The sequence below is a fragment of the Sinohyriopsis cumingii genome, chromosome 10 (assembly GCF_028554795.1).
Source record: "Sinohyriopsis cumingii isolate HCF-2022 chromosome 10, ASM2855479v2, whole genome shotgun sequence".
NCBI classification, from domain to species: Eukaryota; Metazoa; Mollusca; class Bivalvia; order Unionida; family Unionidae; genus Sinohyriopsis; species Sinohyriopsis cumingii.
Genome location: NC_142970.1, coordinates 45,747,586 through 45,766,573, shown reverse-complemented (window position 1 = coordinate 45,766,573; position 18,988 = coordinate 45,747,586).

Here is an 18,988-nt window from a genome sequence, read left to right as displayed (position 1 = left end):
GAGTAGTCATAGTTTCAGGAATATCTCACACATTTGGCAGCATATATCGACACTCTTCCACTAATTCATTTGTAATTAATATATTTATTGTGATGTCTTTATCCTGGCGGAATGGAGATCTGACACTAGCAAATGGACGCACATTCATGTTCCGTTGACATACATTTGAATTTGTTGTAATGCGACGGTAGTCGAGGTGTGTCGAAGTATGTTTAAGTATGTTCATGTGGCGGATATATTTTTTGAACGAAACGAAACATTGCTTTACAGGCCCAAGAGCATAATATATTTCTATTCGTTTCGTTAAAGAATAATATTTCAACTTAACCCGATTTCGGCATTCCTGGCTTTCATCGCTTTTCAGCCAACTGAAATGTAGGCCAACGAAACTTGAAAACAGGTCCATATCTCTTGTGAGATTTTGAAATTATTAGAGAAAAGACACCAGGGTAAGTAAAGTCTGATAACAAAATCAATGTACCCAACAAACTGTTTTACAGGGAATTTTTCTGGCTTGATTCAGTGTACTTTATATTTTATACCCACTTAATTTATTCCCATAAAAAATATACTTGTGTCGGCAGCTTGACTATCCAACTCGTAGTAAAGATCTAAATTAATGGTGTCAGTCATTTCGTACAATATAAAACATCCGGAGGATACTTTGTACCTGATAAATTATTTTTGTTTTATCAACAAGCAAACAACATGACAGTCTAAACAGGTTCATTTCAATTCACTATACCTTTATGCTTGTATTTATTATTTATGTTGCTAACGTCATCGTTTACTGTGTTCAACCATTCATTCGTCATTATTCAATTATTTCATTGATATGTATTTCTGTCTGCATTCTCCTTTTACCTCCAAGCTCTACGTCACGCTGACTTCATTATTAATTAGCATGTACGATATGCTCATTTATTTACGTGTAAAATAGTAGACGATGGGGATTTATTATCCATACTCCAGTTTGTTTGCATTCGTAAATTTTATTTTTGATTTTTAAATGTTTTCGTATCTTTATCCGTGCAATGTTTAGAGACACATGCTGCGCTAGTACTTTTTTAACTTTTGTTTTTAGTCTTCTCTTTGAAGAGATGGTCATACAAAAATATATTACTTTTACAGGATTTCTAGCATGTATAATATTCGAGGACATTTATTTCCAAAAAGGGTAGATATAACTAGACTTGATATTCATTTATTAAAGTGATAGAGAAACAATTTTTTAAATAAATGGCAAATAATTTTCATCAAATCATCACCACCAACATGATTCCTTTAGCATCAATTGAACTACAATTTCTTCATACCTATATCATGTATGTTAAACGACGCTGTTAGTGACATCCAGCGGTCTTTAACGTAGAAGCCACACAATGGTGGGGATCCAGTGACATTGGGTGGCTGAATAATCGCACACACGGGTATCGAGACCAAGGGTCGAACACAGTATCGTATACAAATATATATTGGGTGATTCATGGTCCACCCATATGTTTAAGCTGGAAACATCTCGGGGAGCTAGATGCAAAAAATCAAAAGGATAGAAGCGTGGCAGGTATTACGTTGGGTACAGTATATCGCCTTAAATTAGTTCCATGTTCCAAAAGATACAATAGGCTTACTGTCATTTCGCTACAATAAAAAGCCAGTTACTGGAACTGGCTGAAAAATGCACAGCAAACAAAAGAAAATTTTTGATTGTGGAATGGCTGTTCAAAGAAGAGGCTAAAAATGTGGGTTTTACAGTCGATTCACCACGTGCCTCAATGATTCTTTTAAAGTGTACGATTTATCACACTTATCACGGCTTTGTTATTCACTGTTTCTTTATATACGTGTTTGTTGTATGTACTATACCTAATATGAACTATTGACAATGCTCAACTCTTTTGAACGTAACTGAAAAAAATCTGGCAATTCATGCAAATTCGACAGGTTTTTTGGTGGGGAGTCAAAGGAATGTTGTTGTTGTTGTTGTTGTTGTTATAGGGTTTAACGCCATTTTTTAGCACACGATAGGCTATACATGGCGGCCAGTATTAATGGTGGAGGAAGAACCCGGGAAAGCCCCCGGAAAGAACCACCGACCCACGAGAAGCTTACGGCAGTCAAAGGAATGTGCAGGTTATTACAGAAGCCTGAGAGATTTATTGAAGTGGGAACTCATTTATGAACCCATACTGTAGATTTATACTGAAAATGCACCCGAATTTCTTGCTTGAACGAATAGAAGAAGCATGTAATGCAATTAACATATACGCGTTCTGTGTTCATTTAGAAGCGATTTTGTTTTTGTAAACCCGTGATGTAACTGACTTTGCAGGAAGGAAGTTTTCTTACACACAAAAGAACTACTACTGTCTATTTTCAATTAAACGTATCTCTAATACGATAATGGAGTTGGAATAAACTATAATTATTTGATTTACTGCCTACGCAAATTGTCTATAAGTTAGTCTGTCTATGAATATTATCTGTTTGCCTTCTTTATGCTGTTATTGGCGCTTATCTACCCAAATTTTCCAGGCTTTGCTATGCTATATATTACGCATCATTACTATGTTCAACACATGGGCGCCAGCACATAAGGGCAAGGGAGGGAGGCGAAGGAAGGCACTTGTTTTGGCCTATATCCGTAAAACTTAATAACTGACCACTACTGTTTCCTGCCCCCCCACCCACCCCAAACCCGCCCGGAAAATAATAGTACGGGCACCACTGGTATAACATGACAAGATAAAAACGTATAAATACTGGCGCTTATCTACGCACATTTTCCAGGCGTTGCTATGTTGTATACTACACATTTTTACTGTGTTCAACGTGACATGATGAAAACTTCGATGGAAAATGACTTAGCACAGACAACCGGTCAGTTGACTCTAAAGTTTGGTGTATAGCTAGTGCCTACAAAAATGAACCAAGGTGTCGGACTGAGGTGGATATTGAAAATGTAGAGTTACTTGCTCTGCTTTACCTGTGTCTAGGATATGACTACCTGAGACATCATTTTTATTTACCTATGATCGGTGATTTAATTTTCCATTTCAATATATATTAAAAGTTTATATTGAAAAGCGTATTTCAGTTTTGGTGCACAATGATGCAAATTCCTATGCAGACAACGATTTTCCTACCTCCGCTGAATCTACCTGCGAACATTCCTCTTCGGCGTGAATTAACTTAACTGGCCAGTCGGATTAATTCCAAGCACAAGATTTTAACATGCAGATCTTATACGCTTTTGACTTGATTGTACTATAAATGGCCTTGTCTGAAAGAAAACGGCGACGATGTAGTCCGCTAAATGATAAAGTTCGTATCCTTACACCCATTCGCAATTCACAGACACACGCACGCACGCACGCACACACACACACACACACACACACACACACACTAACTTAAAACAAGATACGCTGCTTTTGGAAATGGCAATGTATTTGAGAAACTCACCTGGATTTAGAAGTTTTGGTATTGTACTCAATTCTATCCGCGGTGTGTTCAACGCTTGCATCAGACTGGCACCAACCTATCTTAGTATCATAAACTATGCTGGGAGGTTACTTGATTTTTCTTAATCAGACACGGACACGGGAACAATGCAAGTTTTATTCGCCTCTTCAGTGCGACTGTTAGTGGTGCATCAAACGGCATATCTGTCTAGTAAACATGCCATTAACAAGAGCGGCGAGAAAACCGCTCATCTCTACAAAGATTATTGTAAACACAAGATGGGATGGTCCAGCTTTAGAGAATAAACTGTTGTGTATTTTGCTAAATAATAAGTAATTCATAAAACGTTATTTTATGCAGATGTAAATTTCAAGACAGCTCATCTCTTATTTTGTCACTACTTTACTGTGCGCATGAAGTTCACAATAACTGTATAAATTATTTAGAACTCACTTGACCCCTATTTAGGGGTCGCTTTCAGATGTTATGAACTTCTGGGAGAGTGACAGGTGTAAGTTGAACACTTTGCAACATGCACAAATGGGAGAATTTTGGCATACCTAGATGTTTACTTCATGTACTGTGGCTGAAAGTTCTATGATATTTTCTGGTGGAAAATGTACATGATCAAAGCATACGGCTATGTAAAATGGCTGCTCAAATGTGCTCGAAAAATCAGCCTGAATGAATCTAAATTACGAAATCTTTAGCAGCTATTAAAATAAGGGAAAATAATTTTGCCAGACTAGACAATACCATCTTTCGAAAGTTCAAAATGAAGGAAATATAACATATATAGAAGAGTTGCAAGAAGTTACCGGCTCCCATCTTTTTTTACAATTCACAGTTGAAGTCCAAGAAGTGTGTGTGTGTGTGTGTGTGTGTGTGTGACTAGGATTTTTAATGTAGCTTTAAAACAAATTCAGTCCTATCGCTACCACGTCTGCAGTGTGGCAGTTTATAGTGATGTCTAGCACTGGGGCATCATGCCGCAGACATGTAGCATGATGTCCCACCCAGTCACATTATCCTGACACCAGGCCGACCAGTCCTAACACTAACCTCTTAATGCTGAGCGCCAAGCGAGGCAGTTGTTAGTGCCATTTTTGTAAGTCTTTGGTATGACTCGGCCGGGGATCGAAACCAAGAAGTGAAAAGACCAAGCTGAATTAGAATGTTTTTTAATAGGCGCTCATCTGAACTAAGGCCAAGCTGCATAAGATAAAAATTACACTAATCAATCATAAACCAAAACAGGAAAAAGTTCTTTACACAGTGCCTAAGATATGCAAATATCTTTTTAAAAAATAGTATTACGACTCTAAGTTCGTAAACTAAGTAACAAAAAAGAACGAAAACCAATAACGTTTGTATATCAAAAAATTTATTTCCAATGAATACGTGACAAATAATAAAAGGACTTACAGTATTGTGAATTAAATTTCATAGAGTCCAAACACGTTTATCACATGTCAAAAGTGTATAATTTCAATATTGAATGTGTTGATGTGCCTGTAGTGTCGAACGTGATAATATGCCAATGGCCTGAAGTGTAATTATGTGCTAACAGTATTTTGATTTATTACAATAATATAGTCCAAAAATGTCATTGTCTGAATTCACTATAATTCCAGATTAATATTCCATTCCAAGAATATTACTGACGAACCCTTTGCATTTATAGTGAATAATAATAATTGAAATAAATAATTCTACAAAATAGTTGATGTCATAGGTCACTCGGAACATGTCGGCTCTGGCATAAACAAGACCTTTAAAGATGAACTCACGGTAAATATGTGATTTTATGATATGTATTTCTAGAATTTTTCGAATTCTTTTTGTTATTAACAGTACCGACCATAACTGTGCTTTCAATATGGACAATGTAGTAGTCACTGGGTTACTAGTATGCATGTAATATGACTATCAGTCAGGGGACGGGGTTGACTGGAAGAAGACCAATATGGTATATCCCATTAAGTGGCACCGTGATGTTTACATCGAACATTTTACGCAATGCTCAATGTCTATGAAACATTTAACCCTCATTTCATCTTACCTAGTTTTCAAGTAACAAGATAATTATAATGCAACAGCTAAATACTATCTCAATGCCTTGTTCTATTGCGCGTAAAATGAAATATAAAATTGACTATTTTAGCTTATAACAGTATATTTTAAGCAAAAGAGAGTGCATCATAACATTCAAATGACAGTTTCTGAAGAAAATAAATGTAACTTTTTACTTGTTTCTTTGTTATGTATATTTGATTTAATTTATATCTGATTTAATTGTTTGCAAGTTTTAAAATCGTTTTATTTTTTAGCTTCATTATATGTCAAAATAATGTAGTTATGTTTATTATGAGCTCGATACCTTACCAGAAAATAGTTTGACCTTGACTGTTCATTTTAATAAACACATAAGGCTGACCTGGTTCCCGACTTTTATTCAAAATTGGTAACAGTTACGTCAACAAGTTTTTCTTTATTTATTTTTATTGTGGGAATAATAAGATTGAGATAGAGGGTCTGTTGGATACGTGACCCTCGACTTGTATATAGTTTTTAGTGAAGTAAACAACTTGTATTCTCTGAGTAAAATGATTGGTTCTTATCAAGGACATACAGTGTCTACGTGATTTTTTATATATATGTAAACATGATTGCATGACCCTTATCCGGGCATCTGTTTTACGCATTATTCAAGTTTAACAGCATTGCTTAGAGAGAGATCTCGGAGTCTGGGCTTAAAAACGCTTGATGTCAAGTCGTTCTCTTCTGTTGTAGCCAGTTTTCGAGTTATATGTTAATTTTTCTTCAGATTAGTTTGATTCTAAAAGATTAATTCTTTTCTCTGGAAATATTTTGGTGCTCATACATAATTATTGAACAAAGACATTTCTTAAAAATTTTATTTGGATTTCCAAACCCGGAGGATTACTTATTATATTTCTACAAGAAACTGTAAACTACAACACAAAACAGGATACAGCATACGTCATCGCCTTCCTTCTTGGATTCTTCGTCGGGACTCGAACATAATTTCATTAGAACATTTCAATATTATGATTTCTAAAATTTTGTTAGTGGTTTTTTCTTGGATTATTTTGGGATTTGATTCTTGAAACCGTAAGTTCTTATTTTTTAATTTTTACTGTATTTTTCCAGGGAAATAAGTAATTTGTTAAATTTTTTCAAAGCGTGCTGTTTTCACTTTTCTTATGTTACTGTTTATTCGAGGCTAAACACGTAACATAAGAACGTACTGTATGTGAAATTCGGCTATACCACTACCACCACCCTGTTACGCCTATTCTTATTCCCAACATCCCTTAAGTGGAACTGTGCCTTCCACAAATATCATGGCCTCATTAAAGCACGTGCTATTCGCCATCGCTTTCTGCAATTTCCACTTAGAGCAGTCTTTATGCAAGAGAAATATTTGGTGTAAACAAAAACGAAACGCAGTGCTATAATAGACAACCCGCGTAAATTCAGCCATTGAACTCAGCAGCAAATCCCTGACACGGGGGGGGGGGGGGCATAAAAATAATGTGACAGTTAAAATATCCAGTTCTTCTCGCATGAAACATTAAATCCTGCCCGCGTGAAAAGCAGCATCCGAATGGGAAGTTTCGACAACGATCTGATGATGATCGTATCAGTATATTTTAATAAGTTTGAAAGTCCCGTACTTGCCCACTTCCACAAATATATCGCACACTTTAGCACAGTGGAATTGACATGGTCGCATCACACAACGAGTGAGATTTCCGAGTTTATGAAAAGCAATTAATCTAGAAACTGCATATTAATTCATGATACATTAATTTACAGACGCTGCATAATTTAAAATAATGCATCGACTATTCACCTCATGTTGTCCGTAAACAAAATAAAATATAATTCCAATCGCTGAATACAGTATACTCCGTAAACCTTCAGCATGTCTATATCAACATTTGCATATCAAACCTAGTTAATATTCATTCTATACAAGTGAGGACTTAATTCACGTTTATCACTCTACCTGACTAATCACTATAGCTCTACTCGAAACTTAACTCATTGACTTTCCTCCGCTACTAATGGACTAACACATCTCCAAAAACTTGGATCTAACTTTATGTTACAAGTTTCGTATAGACATTAATAGATTGACAGATTACAAATCTATCTATAATTGATCTCACGCAAGATAATAATAGATAGCTCCGCCTACCGAATCACTTGACATATGTTAACCTTGGGCCAACATTCAGTATTTGGCAAAGAAATATGTTGCAATTTCAGTAATAGGCTTATAAAACAAATATTATTGTTATTCTTTAAGATTTACAATGTACCAGTTCCATCAGTTACTGCAATAATTCAAAATGTCGATTTTTTTAAAAATTTAATTTAATCATAAAAATAATTTTTAAAGCGGCTTGATAACATATTCAAGTAAATGGAAATTCACTTCAAAATATATTATTGAATTCGGTCTACAGTCGTATTTTTTAAAAATTTAACCGATTTATATTAATGTAGGCTCAGAGGAAATTTAATTAGAAACCGTCAAAAGTTACCGTGTAGAAGTATACTGTATATAAACATTTATGAAATTCTACTCTGTTCATGAGATGGAATTTGTATCTGTGACGTACGTTGATGTAAACATGCAAATTCATACTTAGTATATCAGAAGATGCTATCTGAAACCAGTTTTCGTAATTTTTTTATGATTAATTAAAATTTCCATGCCCCCCCCCCCCAGCTCTCTGACTGAAAGAATCACTCAAATGACTGAATGACTGAAAGAAGGGCCACTCAAGTGATTGAACGTAAAGAGTTACTCAAGTGGCTGAAAGTAGAGTCAGTCATGTGCCTGAAAGTAGAGTTACTCAAGTGGCTGAAAGTAAAGTCACTCAAGTGGCTGGAAGTAGAGCCGTTCAAGGGGCTGAAAGTGAACAGTCACTCATGTGGATGAAAGTAAATAGTCAGTCAAGGAGCTGAAAATAGAGTTACTCAAGTGGCTGAAAGCAAAGTCACTCAAGTGACTGAAAGTAAAGTCACTCAAGTGGCTGAAAGTAAAGTCACTCAAGTGGCTGAAAGTGAACAGTCACTCAAGTGGATGAAAGTAAATAGTCAGTCAAGGAGCTGAAAGTAGAGTTACTCAAGTGGCTGAAAGTAAAGTCACTCAAGTGGCTGAATGTGAACAGTCATTCAGGTGGCTTAAAGTAGAGTCAGTCAAGTGACTGAAAATGAACAGTCACTCAAGTGGCTGAAAGTAGAGTCAGTCAAGTGATTGAAAGTGAACAGTCACTCGAGTGGCTGAAAGTGGAGTCAGTCAGTGGCTGAAAGTGAAATGTGACCCAAGTGACTGAAAGTGAACAGTCACTCGAGTGGCTGAAAGTGGAGTCAGTCAGTGGCTGAAAGTGAAATGTGACCCAAGTGGCTGAAAGTGGAGTCACTCAAGTGGCTGAAAGTGGAGTCAGTCAGTGGCTGAAAGTGAAATGTGACCCAAGTGACTGAAAGTGAACAGTCACTCGAGTGGCTGAAAGTGGAGTCAGTCAGTGGCTGAAAGTGAAATGTGACCCAAGTGGCTGAAAGTGGAGTCACTCAAGTGGCTGAAAGTGGAGTCAGTCAAGTGACTGAAAGTGAAAAGTGACTCAAGTGCGAAAGATTGAAAAGATGATGATCATTTTGGTGGCCAGACTGTAAAATGTGCACTGTCTACCTTTAAAGTAATATAGTCTCATGTCCATTACGTCTTACGAAAGAAAACAAAAAACACGCACAAAAAGCATGAGGTTATGGGGTTCTCCGCCCATATTCTACACGTTCTTTTTACATGTTTTTTTCATTTCTATTTTGTTATCATTTTTTTTCCTTCAAATTCTTGATGGAATGTGATTTTGTACATACTTTTTGGCAAAGAAATGTAGTAAGTGTCATGTCCATGTTCATGGTGGAGACCAATAGCATTTATCCATCTACGTTTTGTTAAGGTTTTATTTAAATGAATTAACCTAACCCCACCGTTTTGACGAACTCGATATCAAATGTCAGAATCACAAAGCCCCCATTGAATTTCTTTTCCTCACCATTATCAATCGAAAGCTTGTCGAACAATTCATTGTTGCGGAAAACAGCTCGTCGGAGGAATATGGCGGAAGTTAACAATGCCCGGAGGTGTGTGTTATTACGCTTGCTGATTGGTTAATCGATCAGCGTGATTAAGATATGGCGATAGATCAGTCAAAGTTTCCTATTGATCAATTCAAATTAGGGAAGAAGTTACCACTCTTCCTGACTAAGAGTTCCATATCTGTTACCTACCATCTGGCCATTCTACACGCAGACTGACCACACGAAGGGTTTTACTTGGTATCACCATATATCCTGGCTAGTTGTTTCACCACTTGAAAATGTCCAACTTCTTTGCAAGTACCTAGGGCCGGATTAAGGGTGGGTTGGGGTGGAGGCACACAGGTCATGTGCCTCACCCACCCGCACCCTGGTTTCTGTCGATAAAATTACGTGTATTTCAATAAACTTTATACTAATATTTAGCCTAATACAGCTCCAATACTTATACACATATTAAGGACGGTATGAGGCCCAACAATCTCAGGAGCCCCGTGTCCTCCAAGCCTTAATCCGACCCTGCAAATATCCCTGCAGTTACAACTTGCACACACATACTCTCCTATGTTTAACACCTTGTCATTTACCAATGCTTCTATAAAAAATGTATTGGGTACGGATCTATGTGCTTTATAAACCTTAGCTCGAACTGTAGCATTAATCACGTTTAACGTAACACAAGTCACGATCTTTTCATTTTATTCACACAGCTTATATAAAGCATTCAATAATATAGGTTATATTTTCTGAATTATTACATAATGTAAACTTTATGTAAAATGCACGCCGTGTGAGTTGAATGGAAAATATTAACGATATTGGCCCCATACCTAAAAAACCCCACAACAAAACAGCATAATCCAATAACTGTCTGGATTCGAGGGACCTTTTCAAAAGAAAGTCAAAAAGTTAGTCAAAAGCATTTATAGCCAATAACAACTCTCAAGAACGCTGCTGGAGCGTCCATCCCCTTAAAACAACAAAAACAAAATTAATCTGAGTACTACATTACATTCCATGCACAAAACTCTTACACCCTGCTTAACATGTCTCTTCACACACACACACACACATACACACACACACACACACACACACACACACACACACACACACAGAGTAATCAGTCTTAACCATTTTATTGAACAGTTATTAACACCTTTATTTTAGTCAGCTACACGATCTACATCATTCAGGATGTATCAAAGGAAGATAATAGAAGCTAGAAGACCTAGACGCAAAACAAGAACTTTAGACAAAAGATTCCTTTCAATGTCAAGTATTTCTTTCTCCGTCAGAGAACTACAAGACCCTCTTGGTCGAACCCATGACACATCAGCAGGACTGACTAGTGTAATATATGAACTTCTGCAACACTTACATGACACTTCAGCGGGACCAATTAGTGCAACCTATTAACTTCTGCAACACTTACATGACACTTCAGCGGGACCAATTAGTGTAATCTATCAACTTCTGCAACACTTACATGACACTCCAGCAGGACCAATCTGCGTACTCCATCAACTTCTACAACACTTACATGACACTCCAACAGGACCAATTAGTATAATCTATCAACTTCTGCAACACTTACATGACACTTCAGCAGGACCAGTTAGTGTAATCGATCAACTTCTGCAACATTTACATGACACTTCAGCAGGACCAATCGGTGTACTCTATCAACGTCTGCACCAATTACATGACACAGCCTTCAATACATTACTCACATTTTCAGTACACTATGGGAAACTGGCAATTCCCGATTTGTATCGAGAAGCAATACTGACGCATGTACAAAAAAAGAAAATATCACTAACAAGCTGCATGTGGATAAGCATAGAATAAATGATAAATGGAAGGCTCGTCGTCTGGTATTTTGAGTCCAAGAAACCACTATCAGACTTCTAGTGTAGATTCAGGCACCAGAGAAGTACACTCGATGTCCTTGACAGATTAGATCTTTTATTAAAGTCATCTTTTATTATTTGAATAAATCCTTTGACATCAAAAGTACGGCATATTAAATTATCTATTCAAGTTAGGTTTAAAGGACCGACCAGTTATCTTTTTACCCAATATTTTGAAAGGTGAAAATTACGGGTACCGCTTTTACTGAAAGAAATCCTCAGAATACGGGTGTACATCAAGGTAACATATTGTCAATCGCCCTTTTCAACATAACACTTAGCAAGATAATTGAAGGCCTTAACCCAGCAACTATCTGTTCATTAAATGTCAACTTATTTGCTATAGATAATGGTATTTATACTACTGAATGTCTACTTTAGATAAACCTAAACAGAGTTAAAACATGGATGGAAGAAAACGGGGTGCGTTTTTGCGCAATCTAAATCTTTTTAGGATTGCAAAGAATGTTGAAGTGGTGTCTAAAGCTTAGGACTTTTTTTGGACGATAAACTAGCGTTTCATCTTCATATTAGGTAACCCTTGCATAAATGTCAAAATGCAATGGGATAAATGTAAAAAGCAATGGGTTAAATGTAAAAAAAAAGACTGGATTTAATTTGAGTCGTGGCATACACGAAAAGGAGAGAAGACCGGAAGGTTCTAATACGATGATGCAGAACTTCTTGAAGACCTGAACTCTACTAAGGATCGATTATATATGGATCAGCCTGCAAAATCGTACCGGACGATATTTGACTCGATACACGATGGGCTACATCGACATTGACATCGATATTTATAGCCTTCTCAAAGAAAAGAGACTGCTTTTTCAGTATACCACCTAACTATCCTATGATAAATCTAATACCGTGCATGATATTATCTTTAGTCACAAATACCAAATACTGTACATTCAGAAACCAGACTGCATTCCACGTTTGGCATGCGAATATTCCGCAGGCAGATGCAGCAAAAATCGATGAAGAAAATGTTGCAAATTTCAGTATTCTCGAATTATCAATGTGACTATCAAGACCTCTAAAAATAATAATTGGTCTGCTTGAATTATAAATACCCTCAAAACAACTCTTGTTTTTCATTGCAAATTCAATGAAATCAGAGTCTGTTTTCGTCGCGATACGTTCCTGTATGCAGACGGTTTGGACGATGGAGACATAGTTGGAGATGCCATTGCAAAATCAATGGCACCATCTTGAGTCGGCCACAGGATGCAGTCTCTATTTTCATCGTAGAAATTAGTTTTACTCGTATCGTTGAAATACCTTGACACCTCCAAATATTAAAAATTAAATCACCATCTTTTTGAATTCATGTTCGATACTGGAAGTCTAGTAGAAATATTATTTGCTCATAAAGCTGCCTTGTCGTCTCCCGTTTCCTAATGAGAGATTGATAGAAACCCGCATCCGATGCGGACTCTCTAACCACGAGGCCACCTGAGCGATCATTTTAACTATTCTAGAAATCTGTATTTTGATGGTACGTGGAAAAATGTTTGGAACGAAAACTCCACAAACAAGCTTTTCAGAACAGCAGGCTACTATCTGAATATGGCTTCCTTGAAATAGAATCGCATAGATGAAGTGGTTCTTGTTTTGCTTGGGGTTTTATAGCACAACAAAATAAGCAGGTTATTTATCTCCGAGGTAATTGAGACAAGTGCCTTCTCCAAGAAAACACCACGGAAGCCGACATGAGTTGACCATTCGGTAGGTTTCGAACCCGCATCATTGCGGTTACGAGCTCGGCAGCTAACCACTGCACCTCATAGGAAGGCAAATCGATGAGTAATGAAGTAGTTAGGTAGATATATAAATAACAAGAAGACGAAATTATTGTAGGAATGTCAAGCTTTCTCGCATACCCACATTAGCCAAGCCGAGACTCGAACCAATGCTGACAGTTGTGAGATATCAGTGATCAAAAACAAAAATATACAGTAGTTAGTTAAGCAACTCTTTAGGTAGATAGGTACATGAAAAGATGAAAAGTATTTAGATTAATCATGTTTACTGTGTTAAACAATTGTTTGAAAATATGAATTGTGACATTTTATTTTCAGATCAAAATAAAAACAAAATCTCAGGATTACTTGGGATGAAATATGTGCTCTTAGTTTTTCTCTGACGATGCTTGCATATTGCCATAAATACAGATTTTGTTATACTGAAGACGCTTGCATGTTGCCAATAAATACGGATTTTGTTATACTGAAGATGCTTGCATATTGCTCATAAATACGGATTTTGTTATACTGAAGTCGTTTGTATATTGCCCATAAATACGGATTTTGTTATGCTGAAGACGCTTGCATATTGCCCATAAATATGGATTTTGTTATGCTGAAGACGCTTGCATATTGCCCATAAATACGGATTTTGTTATGCTGAAGACGTTTGCATATTGCCCATAAATACGGATTTTGTTATGCTGAAGACGCTTGCATATTGCCCATAAATACGAATTATGTTATACTGAAGACGCTTGCATATTGCCAATAAATACGGATTTGTTATACTAAAGACGCTTGTATATTGCCCATAAATACGGATTGTGTGATACTGAAGACGCTTGCATATTGCCCATAAATACGGATTGTGCTATACTGAAGACACGTGGATATTGCTCATTTAAACGGGTTTTGTAATTCTAAAGTCGCTTGCATATTTCCCATGAATACGGATTTTGTTCGGATGTCATCATATGTAGACGGATATTCTGTTTCTGTTTGTTCGTTTCTTTGTTTTTTCTGGCGCACTAAATTATATCCCAAATATTTGCATTAGATTGCAAAGTAATACCTTCTTGCTAAATTTGTCAGAAAAGGGGATTAGATTTTTACATATAGAGGTATCACTGTAACACTGCATTTAATTCGCGCTATTTTTCCATTGTTCGCGCTCTTAGACATAGTTTTGACACTCCCAGACATAGTTTCCCAAAAGCTTAAATTGACATTATAAATAAAAGTGAGACCTCCCAAATCGGAAGATAAAATTACAACTAAGTTAATCCTCTGCGGATTCAGTGATGTAGAAAAGATCCGATGCAACTTCCTTTATACAGCAGACGGTGACTAATAGTGACACCCTGTTTGCTGATCGAAGCAGACCGTCATGTTTCATTTGAGGTCTTAAACCTTTTCCAGGACTGTATTTCATAAACAAAAAAATGCTTGTTTTGTGTTTTACATATCATACTCATTTACGCCTTTGTCTTTTACGCCTTTTTTGTGGAAAATTTCTACCTTTTGTTTTATTTTATTCTGCATCCTAGTGCTTGTTTACTTTTTGATTGGATATATTTTTCTTCGAGAATATATATATATATATATATATATATATATATATATATATATATATATATATATATATATATATATATATTGCACAAGGAGTGGTGTCTGACATATGAAATTTTGCTTGCTCTACAGATACGTACGCATTAATTATTTAATGTTACATGCCTTGTAGGAGAACTGCAGTAGCTTGGTTGATAACGCTGGATAAGCGGCATTTGAACCTGGGTCTACTGCCCCGGTTTGTCAACATAAAGGCACTTAACTCCCATTTATAGGCCTGAAATGACCACCTTAACTAATGTGTGGAAAGTGCAGTTAAGAATCAATCTTTCGAACCAGCATGTTGAACTAACAAACCAATCTTGAATCCCGTGCACGCATAAGTATTTATTATCTGACAGCTGATACCACATTAAGTACCGTATTGTAATAAAGGTTTACCAAAAGGAAATGCGATGTAAACATAAAAATGCTATTTTCGGTCAAACTTCCAATCGTAACATGACAATTACGTGGAAAGATATTGCGATCCACAGATTCATTACCGAGACAAATTGTGGCCAAGATGGTCTCCTAATGAATGTCATCTCCTAGTCTTAGCTCACAGATTATGATCTTTAATTTCCGCTTTTTTTTTTCTCTCCATATATTGACATATCGCAAATTGTACTTTCACCGATTTTGATAGTTCAACAAACCATTCCTTTCAAAATTTACTAACCCTGCGGATCAACTAACTTTCGGACTATTAACGACTATATTATTCGAAGGACATTTGGAACAATGCAACTTTGCTCTAAAATGTTTGGGAAACGAGTTCTTGTACAAAACTTGTTTGGACTTATCAACCTTTGGACCAAAGAATGTTCGAAACATTGAACATTTACCGAAATGTACCTGTATATCAGAATATGAAAATTTGTCAAAGCACAAAAGTAGTCTCTATACACGTGAATGGAGCAAAGAACTATAATATGGCATCATTGTTTGCTGTTAATGAATTTATTAGCATGGCAAACATGCCAAGCATATTGCAGGTAGCAATCCTCATCTTTTATTCCAAGGCAGTAAGATACATATGGTATATGCTAATCAAATGTCAAACTGCACAAGTAATCAGTAGAACAAACAGCATAGACCCTGGTCTGCCAGTAGAGTATGCGACGACAGATAAGGATCTGTGTTCTTTGTAAAAAGAGTACAGATTTTATCCTGACAACCATATATGTAACTCAACACCTACATGTATAAAAAAAGAATTGAGAACTGTTGCACTGGAGGAAAATATACAATAATTATATGGCTTCATGGTAAATAAGAGAAAGTAAAAAGTAAGGAAAGAAGAAACGATGTGTGATCGGCTATTTCAAATGGTATTTTTTTTTATAGACAAAACGATTAAATTAGAGTTCCGATTATTAATAGTTATAAGTATCTGATGATTTTTTGGGGGTTGCCCAATCGTCGGTTTCGATCCCTAAAACTAACTACCCTACCCTCACAGGTGTTGCTAAGAAAGAAAATGTCTGCTATACTTAAAACAGTAGTACACCGTATGCGACACTGCGGACGTAAGTTGCCTAGAAAGATTACGTAATAAAGAGTACTCCGTATACATTTTGATATCTCAATATTTTTTTCTGGTTCATGTCTATAGCAATGTTGGTGGGGGGGGGGGTCTTAAAAAATAAATCTAATACCAGTCATTCCCAAAATATCGTGCAAGAATTGCACACAATTAATTGTAACATTGGTTGATTTGTATAGGAATTTCTGCGTCTCTCGTCCTCTGCATCAATGTATTCCATTTTGGCTTAAAACAACTTATCACTTACGTCATCAAGTTCTGTCGTTATCAATCTAATTTGCTGACATATATATATATATATATATATATATATATATATATATATATATATATATCCCAAAATTGTAAGGTTATACACATTAAACAGTGCTGCAATGGATCATAGTATGAAACGCATTCCTTGCAATGCCATTAGATTGCTCAATTTATCCAACCGTATGAATAGATAAACAAGTCCATGCCCTGCAGATCATAATGGCATAATTAATGGAATGATCCACTATTTCATACGCAACCAGTGCAAACGTCAAGCAAACAGTGGTGTAGTGCTAAACGAAGAAGTGAGAAAATGCAATGAAGAAATGAGGGAACGCATGATACTCAGATGGGAGGGGGATGGCGAACGCAAAAAGTTAAAGGAATGCGCGCAAAAGAAAAAATAATAATAATGGAACGCCGTTCCAACGCGTTCCCACAACACTGTATCCATGCAGGTCAATCAACATTGACAGTAACTTGATCCCAGATTCCCAATCTTACATGGTATAAGCTGTAGGAATATTGTCTGATACTACTACTGTGATCTAATCTATTGCCTAAATTTCATCAATACACTATCACAGTAGAAGGAGACAGCGATTAATTTGCGTGTTTTGTCATTCAGTTGACCAATTCCTCACTGTTCCATTTCAACCATGGACATGTGCATAATTGTAAAGTCTCATGACAGAGAATCAAGGTTTTTAGCTTAATGAATACCCAAGAATCAAACTTCGTAGGATGCGTGGAAAATTTACAACATTTTAGACACAATTAAATGTCAGCTTACATGCCTATTTTTGTAAGTATTTAAATAAAACCAAAAGTCACTGCACGTAGGAATGCAAGCAATGATGATACGAGGAGTTGAATACAAGATTTCAATGAACAACGGCTTCACTATTTTAATACCTTGTTCACTCCGACACTTATTGTTTCGTAAAAACGCTAAGTGTTCTGCAATGTCTACCAGTGGCTCATCAATATTAAATCTTTCCTCTCATAAGTTCATCTCATCGTCTTGAATTGTTGAAGTCGGTGATAATACGAAGTACAACATTTATTGTATGCCAGTGTATGGAAAAAAATGCTGAAATTAGAGTCCGTAACAGTCAAACTGACACAAAGAGTTAATATTCAGTAAAATACAATAATTGGAGATATTAGAATTTCTGGATTACATATCCAATCCAGATCTATTGTACAATAAGGGCTAACTTAAAATATTAAGTAAAATGCATGATAGCCCACCAAAACGTGATACCTGCTTGTGTAACCAGACACCTTACCAAATTTTAATAATTTATATTCATCGAGTGTATGTGCGTGTTTTTAAATTAAAACAAGAATATATTGTTTGAACTTTCTGATTTTCTTTGAACTAATCAGGACTCTTCGAGGTAATGAGCCATTCATCGGGTTAATCAAATTTAGACTAATGCCTTTTTTTATTCATTCCATTTGAATCTTCGGTTTACATCGCCTTCGAATTATTGAACGCATCATTTGGAACAATGCAAAGGGACATCACTCGCGCAACGAGGAATTAGGTCTTTCAATTATATATTGTCTGTAGTTATAAACGCTGCATGTAGCAGATACTTATTAGTAACTCAGAGTTAATATATTTATAACTCGTTCGGTAAGAGTATTGTCTTTATTTTCTTTTTTCTTCTGCTCCTCCTGCCGCCCGTGAGAAAGGCTTCAAATAGTCGTCAGCCCTGCAATTTGAATTAGAATAGAAGCTAATGTATAATTTAATACGGTATCCAAATTATTACAGTTATTATGATAGCATAATTTATTACATTGTTGACAATTTAATACATCGTGTCCAGTTATTACAAACTGTCTTGTTTATTACATTGTGTCTAATTTAACAGTGTGCAATTTATTACAAATTAATTATTTATTTCATTTTGTCCAATAAAATAAAACAACAACCCAACCCATCCCCAAAAACAAAAACAGGAAAAACAACATCAACAACAATCTCAGTTTTGTGAGAGATATTAAAGAATTTTAAAACAGAGACTGGTCCTTTAAGTTTGCATATACGGCATCGAATGTCACTTCCCGCTTTTCCGGCATTCCATATTCGTCGAGATCTGTTTAAATCGAGAATCCTGCTCGTCGAAAACTATCATTTTCATATCAAGATTCCACATCGCCGAGTGATAATATTAAACACCTCTATGTGGCCTGGATGTTAGCGAAATACCAGTCTGGGTGAACAGGGCGAATAACCATATAATTCGACCATACTACTATCCAATCTACATAAATAAAATTACTGTACATCG